This window comes from Leptidea sinapis, chromosome 26 (assembly GCF_905404315.1).
Source record: "Leptidea sinapis chromosome 26, ilLepSina1.1, whole genome shotgun sequence".
In the NCBI taxonomy this organism is placed as follows: domain Eukaryota; kingdom Metazoa; phylum Arthropoda; class Insecta; order Lepidoptera; family Pieridae; genus Leptidea; species Leptidea sinapis.
Window position 1 is genome coordinate 6315633 of NC_066290.1, and position 13601 is coordinate 6329233.

General features: G+C 35.6%; 1 protein-coding gene across 2 annotated transcripts in view; it reads left to right on the top strand.

Moving 5' to 3' along the window:
• The first annotated feature begins 8456 nt into the window (after nucleotides 1-8456).
• The window catches only part of LOC126972542 (ETS-like protein pointed), a 216316-nt gene continuing 211171 nt past the window's right edge, over nucleotides 8457-13601 (top strand). For both annotated transcript variants that reach the window (XM_050819377.1, XM_050819379.1), the window contains exon 1: nucleotides 8457-8605. The gene's annotated coding sequence lies outside the window, so the exon portion shown is untranslated. The remainder of the gene's footprint in view (nucleotides 8606-13601) is intronic.

The window sequence follows — 13601 nt, forward strand, 5'->3', positions numbered from 1 at the left end:
GAAATTGTAGGGGAGGAGGAAGACGCGCCTGGCTAGGAAAGCGGCCGAGAATTATTTATAACCTAGGTCCTGTGCGTGTGGTGTCGCACCAGAACAGCACCACCCCATCTCCTCTCGTGTGAGTCGCAAGAGGCCACTAAGGGATACAAAGAACGGAGGATGGGCAGCAGCATCATTCCAAGAGAGCACCATCATCAATTGCGATCCCAACTTATGACAAAACCCTCAAAAAAAATTTATAAACATGTAAGGCCTGAGAAAAATTTAAATAAATAATCATTTTAACTGTTGCCTCTCAATATATTATTGATAATGATATGTATGTACATAGGCACATTAGCGTAACTGTGATACACAAAAAATTTATGAACCATGCGGGACTCGAACTCGTGACGTCTCGCGTTCCGTGCGAGCGCTCTTTCCAACTGAGCCAAACCGTTCGAGTGACGTATCGTAGAATTTTATTTGTGTATTAATCCCAGAAGTGAGGGTTATCACTTTAAAACATAACAAATTGTTTAGAAACTGTGATAATTATAATGTTGACACCAGGAACAAACATAAACTTGTTATGCCTACTACTCGGTTAAGTATTAGTAAGGTTCAGATACAGGTGTTGGACGATGCATTTGCTTTAACAACATGATCCCAGAAAATATACAAAACAAATGTGGGACGAAATTTAAAAGAATTGTATCTTCATAAGCGTATGTGGTACCTTAAGATATAACATAAATAGTTCTCCTAATGACACTACACCAGTGACTGTACTCAAACTGTTTAAGTAATTAATTTTATTGTAAAGAAATTTTATAATTAAATTCTTTTAATTATAAAATTTCTTCACGAAACTCAGTGTTCCATGCGCTCGTTCTTCTCAGGTCTGTAGCATATGTATTTAAATTGATTTGGGTGGGTAGGTTATGACGTTTAATAAGTAACTCATAAACCTTCCTTAAACGCTAGTGTTATTCCACTGGTGTTGCAAGAGAATATGGGCGGCGGTGATCACTTAATACCAGGTGACCAAAGTGATTTAAAAATCTAAAAATATATGAATTTTGATGCGAAGGGGTTCTGATTTTGTTCCAATGGTATCACCTAAATTGGAATCACCAAGATTAATGTAAGCAACGTTAATGTGCTCTAAGCTATCCTGGCGAGGAGCTATCATTGCTGAAGCGAAGACTTGTGGGAAGACCTGGAGTAAAGAAAAACTTTTATGTACAGACCGTAGAGGAGGACTGTGGTCTGTTGACGTTCCGACCATATAGGGGACACAGGATCTAATGGCAAAAAAGATGCCTTAAATCTACCATTTCGACCTCCCCCGAAGATCGGTCCTGTGTTGCCCTCATCCAACTTATTCCGGCGATCTTCACCACCAGCTTATCGGTCTTGTGGGGGTCTACCAACACTGCGTTTTCCGGTACGTGGTCGCCATTCCAGGACTTTACAGCCCTAACGGCCTTCTGTTCGTGGAGCTATGTGCCCTGTCCACTGGCACATCAGTTTCGCAATAATTAGAGATATGTCGGTGACTTTGGTTCTTCTACGGATCTCCTCATTTCTATCTCGCAGGGAAACTACGAGCAAAACCCTCTCCATTCCACCCTAAGCTTTTTCATCAGGTACATAGTTAGCGACCACGTCTGCGTACGGCGTACCGGAAGTCATCACGTGAAACACACGCTGGTTAAAAACTTCGTCTTCAGACACTGGTATTTGGGACGAGAAGAATTTACGAAGCTTCCGCGATATTTGGCCGCATAGTGCATACAATTTCAATATGTAGTAAATCAAATCAAAATCATTTATTCACGTAGGTCACGGAAATGACACTTATGAATGTCAAAAAAAAATTTTCTTATTGAATCTACCGCTACTTCGTAAAGGGTTGAGCTAATGAGAAGAAGTAGCAAGAAACTCATTGCCACTCTTTTATATCAAGATTTACATTTAAGTACAGCGATTTACAAATCATTTCAAATTACAATATAATATGTAAAATGATGCAACAAACACACTCAAACGTCAAATAGTCAATGTCTTACACGAGTAAGTCAAAAAAGTAAATGTAAATTAATACAAAAGTTATTGAGTACAGTAGCTGCATCATCCACATACACCATAAATAAATAAATAAAGGTATTCTGTGAGCATTTTATAAGCGATTATAATAGTAGATTAGTGTATCGGCCTCAAAAACAGCAGGATAAATATGGGCGCAAATGATGGTGTTGCCAGTGGCCATATTTGAAACACAGCCAACTGTGAAAATAACAACCGTATCAGAAGAAGTGTCTTTCGGTAAGTACTACTTTCGGTATTACTTGACAAATTTCATAGTTCTAAGTCAACGGAAATCATCCTGTACATCTTGATTCTCCTGAGTGTGATATATATAATATTTTTTGCAGCATAAACGGTCGTATTTATCTTTTTTAACGTTAACTTAATAGTTTTTTTTTTCACAGCTTCAAGAGACTGACAGACAGACAGACAAGAGCGTCATCAATAGAGCACGGCAATACTTCAAGCCGGCCCACATTCTAGTGCTCTACAAAGCGCAGGTTCGGCCACACATTGAGTATTCCTGTCATCTCAGGTCTGGCGCACCTCACTATCAGCTCGATCCATTTGACCGTGTGCAACGCAGAGCGGCTCGAATTGTCGGGGACCCAGTGCTCTGTGAACGGCTGGATCACTTGGCGTTGCGTAGAGATGTCGCTTCATTGTGTATCTTCTACCGCATTTATCTCGGGGAGTATTCCGAAGAGCTGTTTAACCTCATTCCTGCCGCCGAATTCCACGTTCGCACGACACGCCACAAGTTAGGATATCATCCCCACCATCTGGATGTGTGGCGGTCCTCCACAACAACCTCCTTTGAAGGAGCTTTCTTCCTCGTACTACAACGGTGTGAAATGAGCTTCCTTGTGCGGTGTTTCCGGGACGATACGACATGGGTACCTTCCAAAAAAGTTTGTTCCAGTTTGTCCTCCTATTCCATAAAATAACTGTAGTCTTGAATATATCCTTTTAATTTCAACTCGATTCAGATCGCTGAGTTTATTGCGCCCGTTCTTCTATGGTCTCAGACAGTCTATTTTGAATGGGTGGTATTTTTTGATCTTCAAGTAAGTGATTTTGAATCCAAGTTTGAATAAAAATATTTGAATTTTAAATTTGATACCTCAACTCCATCGATAAAGGCTCTTGACAGACAGACATTCCATTTCTTCCTTTAGAGGTACGGAACCTTAAAATCAAATATTTCGTCGCTTGGTCAATATTCAAAGAAAAAAAACACAAAATACGAAGACTGATCCCAAAGCTCGTGGAGCAACAGGTCCTACGTTCATTACGCACTAGTCGAAATTAAACCTTAAAGGCCAGTAATAAGGTTGAGTTTTATTAAATTATTTTCATATAAATAACTATAATTTTGTACTCTCAAGGTTTATAGTGAAAAGGCTGTTGATAAATTTATCTCATGCCATTTATGTATCATAATTATTTGTTTACATTCAAGTACATTTGATCAAAGCACAGAGTACAAAGTCGATTGTAAATTTCCCTTAAAAATTGTAATAAAAAAAAATATTAACAAAAAAACAACTGACTTCAAAAATACTATTCCAAAATAATAGATATAATATGCACTAAAAAGTATAAAAATAATTGCGTGTTTTATACAATATAATTAATTAATCTAATTCTAGTTACGATTGTTTTTGAAGTTTGTTGTTTTTTGTAAATTTTTTTTTATTTTTTGATTTTATGTGAATCTGAAGTACACTAACAATTTTTCTAAATATGTGTAGATATACTAAATTTTTCAATGTAGCAATGAACGTAAGCGCTTTGCAATTTGATTACAGACAGAAATTCTGCCACAGATCGCACCCTTACTGTAACTCGTTAAATAGTTCCGACTACGACAATTACTTGTCATAACTACGTTACGGTAGGTGATTTAAATATCCTAATAGCATTAAAAAAGATTTGGCCGAGTATCGTTAATTTGCTCCTAAGAATTGAGGAGTTCCGTTACTTTGTCATGGATTCTATAATCAGAACCAAACTCTCGGTAAACTACCATTGTAGTATATCCTTTCCAATAAAAAAACAATCATCGAAATCGGTTGGCGTGATATTGATTTATTCGTAAATTTGTCCTCAACATACTTATAGCAAATTTAAGACTTATGGTTTTCTCATGAATGCCATTATCAGATGTGGACCAAATTAAAATGGGACACGGTTCACCCAGTAGAAAGTTTTGACGTAACAAACATAAAAAAAAACCGGTTAATAATTTAATGCCTTTCGTTATTTGATTGAAAACTTTAAATTTTTTATTTGATTTTCGTCTCTTGATCTAAGTGAATCCATTATATTTTATCATAATTAAAGTAATTTATACAAAAATAGTTTCGTAAAACACATTGTATTATTTCGTCGTACATACTTATGTAGACAAATTTCGCATAAAACAATACGTTTCTTCATTCTTTTTGCTCAAATGTTTGCACTACTATAAGTAATTAATAACGGAAGATATTAAAAAATGCTCATAGCACGGGAGGAAGGGGACAGTAACCATATAATATACACTAAATACCAATGTGGGCGAACTGCTTTGTTTTGTTGCTAAATAACTACAAGAATACGAGCACCGATACGCAAGGGAACAAATCGACACATAACGTAGCATTAAATGGAATAGAAGGACAAACGAGCGTACGGGAAATTGAAGAAGAATTCCAAAAGTAAGGTGTTGGTAAATAGTGAAATTATCCATGTTCGGTGTTATTTTGTCACCTGATGTTAGGTGATAACCGCCACCATCAGTCTCTTGCAATACCAGAAGAATCACAGGAGCGTTCCCGGGTTTTTAGAAAGGTGTACTTGCTATTTTTGAACGTACCCATGTCGTATCGTCCTGAAAACATCTCACGAGAAAGCTCATTCCACAGCTCAGCTGTTGTAGCTGGAAGAAAGTTCCTTGAAAACCGTATAGGAAAGTATCCAGTATTATTATTTTTCAAATTTCAAATTCAAATATTTTTATTCATAATAGGATTTAAAATCACTTATTGAACGTCAAAAACTACCACCCATTCAAAAGAGACTGCCTCAGACCTGAGAAGAATGTGCGCAAGAAACTCAGCGGGCTTTTTTTTTTTTTGATATAAAATATGGATTACAATGTGATATCGTAGAATAAACATTTATAATTAAAGAGCTTGAGGATGTTCGCTTTATTCCCAGTCCGTGGTGTCATTAAGAAAATCGTTTATGCTATAATAACTTTTCCCACACAAACGTTTTTTAACAATTCTTTTAAATTTCGTAACACATTTGTTTTGTACATTTTCTGGGGTCATATTGTAGAAGCATATACATCGCCCAACAAAAGACTTACTAACTCGACCCAACCGAGTAGTAGGCATAACAAGTTTATGTTTGTTCCTCTTTTAACATTATGAATGTCACAGTTTCTAGAAAATTCCTCAGTGTGCTTATGAACATTATCAAAAATGTATTGAGAAGCAACAGTCAAAATGTTAATTTCTTAGTTGATTCTTTAGGACTTCTTCGTTTTTTATTATTATTTACTCCATCTGGTGTCTGGATAATCCGGTCACCGGGAAGTCTGCTTCATTTTTTTTTTAATTTATTATATTATTTTATAAAATAGCTAATAAAATGCTCGCATGATGCCTTTGTTTGTTTGCGGTGTGTGTGGATTGATGCATCTCCTGTACTCAATACCTGTTGTTTTTACTGTTGGCTTACTTGGCGGCAACATGGGACGGGTCGTCCCCTTCCCTAAAATATGGTTGAGGGAGGCGATGGCTGGCTCATGCGTCATGCTCGTGAAGGGCGCTGCTTGTGGTGGCGGGATGATCCTCTTGCCGGGGACTCGGTTTCAGATTCTTAAAAGTTATTGTGTATATATATATGTATGGATATATACATGTTTATTTATTTATAATCGCTTATAAAATGCTCACAGAATACCTTTATTTATTTATTTATGGTGTATGTGGATGATGCAGCTACTGTACTCAATAACTTTTGCATTAATTTACATTTATTTTTTTGACTTACTCGTGTAAGACATTGACTATTTGACGTTTGAGTGTGTTTGTTGCATCATTTTACATTTAACATATTATATTGTAATTGAAATGATCTGTAAATCTTGATATAAAATAGTGGCAATGAGTTTCTTGCTACTTCTTCTCATTAGCTCAACCCTTTACGAAGTAGCGGTAGATTCAATAAGAAAAATATTTTATTTTTTTTTGACATTCATAAGTGTCATTTTCGTGACCTACTTGAATAAACTGATTTTGATTTGATTTGATTTACTTTTAATTTACATTTTTCTTATTCGTGTATTTATCGTTAGTATTTGACGTTTGAGTATTTTTGTTGCATCACTTTGCATAATATTTTGTAATTGCAATGATTTGTACATTTAATTGAATAGGAACTTGTAATACCTAATCTGTTTTGAAAAGAGCAACCTTAGAGTTTCTTGCTCGTTCTTCTCTAAGGACATCTGCCTTCCGAATGAGCTGTATGAAAAAATGGCACATTTAAAGTGTTATATAATCTTCGTATGAAATAAAATATTTTTGAATTGATTTCCTAAGAGGTCGGTAGAGCGCTTTGTAGAGCTTGAGAATGTGGGTCGGCTTGAAGTATTGCCGTGCTCTATTAATGACGTTATTCTTCAAAGACAATTGTAAATCTATGTGGCTGTAATTGTTAAGGTGGTCAAAAATAACTTTCCAAATATTTATATTGTAAATTTATATTCATTTCATAACCTTTTTATATTCATTGCATAACTTTATTATTATTTCACCACCATGTCAATAAAACTTTTGTTAAAAATAACACATTGCTGAAATGGAAGAGCGGAGACACCTGGTACAGGCATTATTTGCCTAAAAGGTGACTCCGGCCACTAGCTGCTGTAAACTATGTTTTTAAGAGAAATAAATTATTATTATTATAATTATCTTACGCCTAGTATCGGTATACTAGACGAGGCAGGGTAGTTATACAACAAATGGGTTGTTTTCCGGGAAAAATGGCGACAAGTCGAGTTTTCTGGGGTTTAAATTGGACAAGGTTCATTTTATCCCATTCCGCTACCAAGGGAGGACTAGATAGAAGACACAAGTTTCTTCCGGCACCGGTCGACGATTTCCATGGAGAGACCTGCATGGTCCATGTATACAGAATCTGTACTGCCAACCGCATGCTGGAGGCATGCTTATCATTGTTTTTTTATGACTATAAGGGACGAGATGAGGAGGACGTTCAGCTGATGGTAATTCAGACACCCTGCCTATTAAAATACAGTTTTTTTTTAAAAACCCAAAAATTCTGAGCGGCACCGAAATTGCGCTCGTCTCCTTGAGACATAAGCTGTTAAGTGTCATTTGCCCAGTAATTTCACTAGCTGCGGTGCCCTTCAGACCGAAACATAATAATGCTTACACATTACTGCTTCACGGCAGAAAAAGGCGCCGTCGTGGTAGCCGGCATCCTGCAAAGGAGCCTCCCACTGGCGTAAAGAAGCCTCCCACTGAAATGCAGAAGAAACAGATTGGTGATCTCCAACTTCAACTCGAGCAATAACCTAACTACAAACTGTATGCTGCGCTCAGTGAGAAATCTGGTGGTGCACTTGTATAAACTCTGGGAGAATTTTGATAGAAGCGTCTTTTGCCATACACGATCAAAGGCCTTCGCCTTATCCAGACTAACTGCCAGGCCTTCTCCCTAGCTTTAGATAGCCGCTGCCGATCCATGTGTTTGGTATACCAGAAGAGGTAGAGTAGGGGGGGACAACGCTCTCATTCATACCTCACCCCTTCATTCCTTCTTCTAGTAGTGTAGTGAATCACTGTAAGGAATGTAATTGAAACAACGTCGTAGTATTGCTTTGCAAGCGGGTGGCCTTCCTAGGCCCGTTACTCTCACGGAGAGGCATTTGCTTAGGAAGTTCTGGTATATCTATACCAGAACTTCCTAAGTAATAGAAGATTAACTGAAGTAAGAGAATTCTAAGTATACGTATCTATTGAACTGTATAAGATTATTAATTGTTCGCTTAAATTTCTTAATAGAATGGATTGTTGTTTAATGCAATCTCTACTATAGCTCTACCATAGCCGCCTCGAGTGCCTCGTTAATTACTCTAAGGCTCTACGGGTCGTATTTCACAGTGGCCAGTGTTTCGTTGGACTGAGAGTGCAATAATGCGAAGCCTCTTATCGCTATCGGCACGGCTTAGCTTCACTACGTCCATTCATAAGCTCGCCCCACCACCGCGCTGTTGAATGAACGCGCGTGTGTGCGTGCGACGCGGGCGCACCTACGTCTACATGTGTGAAGTGTGAACCATAACTCAGTATCTCCCCAACCGTCGTCAAGGTAACATCTCTGTCCGACCGCGTCGCTACAATAACCGCGTACAGTGATATGCACGCAAGTCCAGTGTAACTGACACTAAAAGTTTATCCAGCAGTGTTGTGTGTATCGCTAATCTGGATACTTTAATCAAAATCGAGAGGTAAGAACGATCGCTATGTTTATTTTCATTCAAGCTTCGACGCCTACGCTCTGTCGCTATCGCGATTTGAGCAACAAATTTACATGATAAAAGTACATTGGATGTTAGGGTCCTGAATTATTGGAGTATGTATGAAGATTATCACCTAATGATTGTATGACGACTTGTTTCACGCTATGCCTATATTTGATAACTAGTAGAGCTTATATCGGTCGCGTTATCTAGGTAAGCGTCCGCTCCATTTCAAGTGATGTTTTTATCCCGGGCTACCTGAGTCGATCCGGTACTCGTTTTGCTGCAAATCGATTCTTGCTATTAGTAACTCGATTACTTCTCGAGATATCGGTGTAATTTCTCTCGATAGTTATTCTTGGAACAATTAATGCTATAATCGAGTCGGGTTGTATTGGTGACGATAAGAGTAGGCGCTATAAATTGAAAGTTTACGGTTATGTTTACAAAATAGCTCTTAAACAAAGGCTGTATAAGCTTGCGACATTAGATGGTCACGTGATCAAACATAAATCTCTGATATAACCTGCAGTGGTCCATATAAATGACGACACTCAAAAAATATTTTCATAATACCAACAACAATTATAAGTTACCTACCACCCTACATATGAGTTATAAAGTTATTATTAAATTAAAGCATTGGTGTCCAAAAGTATAGGATTAACCAAATTACCTACCCAATCAAAAAATGCAACAATACCTAAAATAGAAAAATCTGCTTTTGAGAGTTAAATAAGTGAACTTTTCACCATCATAAATCTATAAACGAACCAACCGTCTTAATGCGAGTCAAAATCTGTAAGATCTATCAAAATTAGGGATTCCGTATTAAAAGAAAACTTAAAGTCAAATATTTGCCACAGGTTTAATCTGCGCAAGTTAAAGCTCATTTAAATCAAATCAAATCAAAATCAGTTTATTCACGTAGGTCACGGAAATGACACTTATGAATGTCAAATTAAATTTTTTTTATTGAATCTACCGCTACTTCATAAAGGGTAATTCGTAATGAGAAGAAGTAGCAAGAAACTCATTGCCACTCTTTTATATCAAGATTTACATTTAAGTACATCGATTTACAAATCATTTCAAATTACAATATAATATGTATAATGATGCAACAGACACACTCAAACGTCAAATAGTCAATGTCTTACACGAGTAAGTCAAAAAAGTAATTTAAAACTTTTAATCTTGAAAACCTAAATACATCAGATTTTTTCTGTGATTATACATTATAATATATTCAAGTGGCAATAAGCATGAAAGAATCATATAAGATAAGGTGATTGTTTTGATATTTTATCTTTGTGATAATAGATAACAGACTAGGGGAACGAACATAACGCCCATACTGAGCTCGTAACTGGAATATCGCAAAGTCGCGTATCAGTAAGTACATACGTACGAGCTATGTAGGCATTATTATAGCGAATTCTCGGAAAACGTTATATTTTAATATTGAGCATTATTGTGTAATCTATTCACATTTACTCGGTTCTGTAATAAATGACAGAATACGAGTCATTGTTTTGTAAATTACAGTGAGTTCTCTTTGATGCTTTCGAACTGAAATTGGGGATGGACCGCAAATCTTTTGTAAATGTTCTGGCGAGATAAAGACGCTTAGTAGAGGAAGGAGAAGGGAGAGAAGAATAAACTTATCGTTGATACAAAATTGAACTTTCCAGTTAGCGATGGTTATGAATGATCAACGCAGTCCCAGCTCTCTTTAACAACACCATAGGAATCACTGCATTACCGTCCGTGTACACAATTTAATCGAAGAAATTGAATGAAATAAAACAATCACCTAAAACATCACATAAGACATGATTGGTTGATTTTCTTCAGATGATTTTCTCATTGGTCGCCATAATTAGTAGAAAAGCAACAATTTTCTAATTTGCCCCCTCTATATCTAGCTCTATGCTGTTGATTGAGGCTGAAAAATAATAATTTATTATTAAAAATAATAATATTATCACACTTTTTACACAAATTATCTTTCCCCAAATAATAAGACAACGATATATTTAATACAATATACTTAAACATGCTTACATAAATACGTATAAACATCCATGACTCGGAAATAAACATCCATATTCATCATATACCTAAATGCTTGCACCTACCGGGATTCGAACCCGGGACCTCTAGCTTAGTAGGTAGGATTGCGTCATTAAATTATATCTTTAACATGTCTTGTACCATGGCCATTTTGTACAAACGACACGAGCGTCCTTTGATTCTTTCGGAATCAACCGGTTAGTAAGGGTAACAAAACTACTCTCATGCCGTTTATGCTCCGAACGAAAGAGTAGATGCAAACCGATTTAAAATCGGTCCGGTCCTTGCAATGTACACTTATTGCAATTGAAGTCCAGTTTTCCATCACTCATAATGCGTACAAGTTAAAAGCAAATGATTGGTTGATTGTCAAAATTAGGATTCGGTCGATAATTCTCGTCTAAAAGTTAAGACATGCCCAAATTAAGTCAATATTTTGTTATTAAAAACAAGTTACGCTATGAGTCCAGATTATTTATTTCCGCGCTTCATTGCCCTTTGTTGGTCTTGCCTTCTTCATAGATTTCTTCTCCAGGTTTCCTGATTTTTACAGGCTTTTCCTTTTTTTTCCTCGGAAGTTCTTCCTCGACCTAATCCTTCTACCGAACCTATACTCAATCTGCTTTGGGTTCTTTTCAGTTGCAGCTTTCACTTAGAGATAGCTATTATAGATAGATAAATTAAGAAATAGCGAGCTGAAAAAACGGCAAGCTGTAGGCATTAACGTGCGTGTCTTATCATACCTACCGCGCGATAGAGCGAGAGCTCAACATCGGCAATACTGCTTCTTAATACTGCGACACAAAATTCAAACTCTGTCAAAGTTATCGCGACATTGCATAATGTCGATATCCTAAATTCAAATAAAAACCTTAAATTGTTTATATCGATAATAAAGAAAACATATGATCTTAAATTTTTGAGTACAAAAAAAAAAAAAAAAAAAAAAAAAAAAAAAAAAAAAAAAAAAAAAAAAAAAAAAAAAAAAAAAAAAAAAAAATTATATTTCTATAATATGCTTTTGGAAACATTTTGAAAATATCTCTCAACCAGTTTCAAGTTTGTGTAAAACAAAATTTGTAGAAAGCATAGATTGTTAGGCTTTAGCTACAAAATAGGCTTAAAAGGCCGAATAGATAGATTACTTTGATTTAGTAGCTTAATTTCAGAGCTTTAAGGGAATTTTGGCGGAGATCTATAGAGATTACTTAGACTCTGCTCAGACGTTACTCACGTAAAACATAGCTAAGTGTAAGCTTAGCATATTCTTATATTTCGATTTTATAGTCAACTGAAAGCTGAAATTATACGGAGATTAAGCTAAGACAGCCAAATACAAATTTTTACGTAAGTAAAGTCTGAGTGAAGTTAATGTTAATCTATAGATCTAAGCCTTATATACTTACACGCATTACAAAAATGAAAAATGGACTCGAAAATGATCCTGTAAAGGTAACTTTTTAAACGAATTATATTAGTTCCGTGTGTATGTATGTACGTATGATGTGACGGTATCATTGAATGTTTATTTAACCTTCTTCAAACTTCTGGTTTACTTGATTTAAACACGTATCAAGGAACAAAATAAAAAAAATATGGACACACATACGTTAAACCGTTATAGGTATGTATGTTTATATATTAAGATTAAAAATAATAGATAGTTTAAAAAGCTAAGACATATAGGTACATACACGACCTTATATATCTTTATCTTTATATATATATATTTCTTGTGTGCGTGTGTATGTCACTGAACTGATGATTTTGATGAAATTTTTTGTGTGAGTTCAAGGGGATTCGAGGGTGGTTTAGATTCACAATTGAACTACCTCCTAAACGGCTGGACCGATTTTTATGATTTTTTGTGTTCCTTTTTTTGAATTTGAGATTGGTTTATATTCTCAATTCCGTCCATATAATATCATTATCCTGCTCATGTGTATGTTAGTGAACTCCTCCTAACGGCAGGACTGATTCTTTCAATTTTAAGAAGTGTGTACAGGACAACGTCTGTCGGGTCCACTAGTAGACCTATATACACGATAAAATAGCCAATGATTTGTAAATATGTAGAGACAGTTCAATAGCGATAAAGGCATAAAAGGCATTTCTTTTTCCAAAATTGATATCATTATTGATGTCAGTTCAAACACATCGCTTCGGAAACAAATAGCGTTCTAAAGAAACTCCTAGCGTTCGCAAGAAACTCCCTCAGCATTCTTTTTGCGCTCTTTTTACTATAAAATATACAATTATTACACAAGCTATTGCTATAAAATAATCATAATCTAGTCCTAAGTTGTCTGATAACTTAGATATTCAGCTGTGGAGCAGTAGTATTTACGACAAAGCCATTTTGTAATAAAACATTTAAATTTATTTATAGATGAAACGTGAACAGCGACTGGGACTTTATTATAAAAGTGTATAAATTGACCCTTAAAGCTATTAAGTATCTTAAGAAGCTTACTAGAATTAGTTACAAGCAATCCCTTATATCTAGTGTTACAATAATGAAAATCACTATTAAGAGCAAAAAAGGTGACGATTTTTGTGAACGTATATTAAATTTTCATAAGTGTTCTGACAACGAATGACTACTACTAGTAAATATAGTCTTCTTGTTGATAAATTCGCAATATAAATGATTTCATTTATACGTACGAATCGCTAAAAAGCGTGAATACCTTATAACAAAGAAAAAATACGACGTAATTATTACGTAAGTATCTATCGTATGATTGTGTTTTGTTAATGTTGTAAATTGTAATGCACACTCTAATATAACAATAATTAAGTATTTATCTACCTGTAGTGGGTATCTGTTTATCAGCTGAAGGTTAGCATGTTATGTAAATCTTAAAGCGTGTTTCACACTGAAATGATTATCGTAATGAAGTCGGGA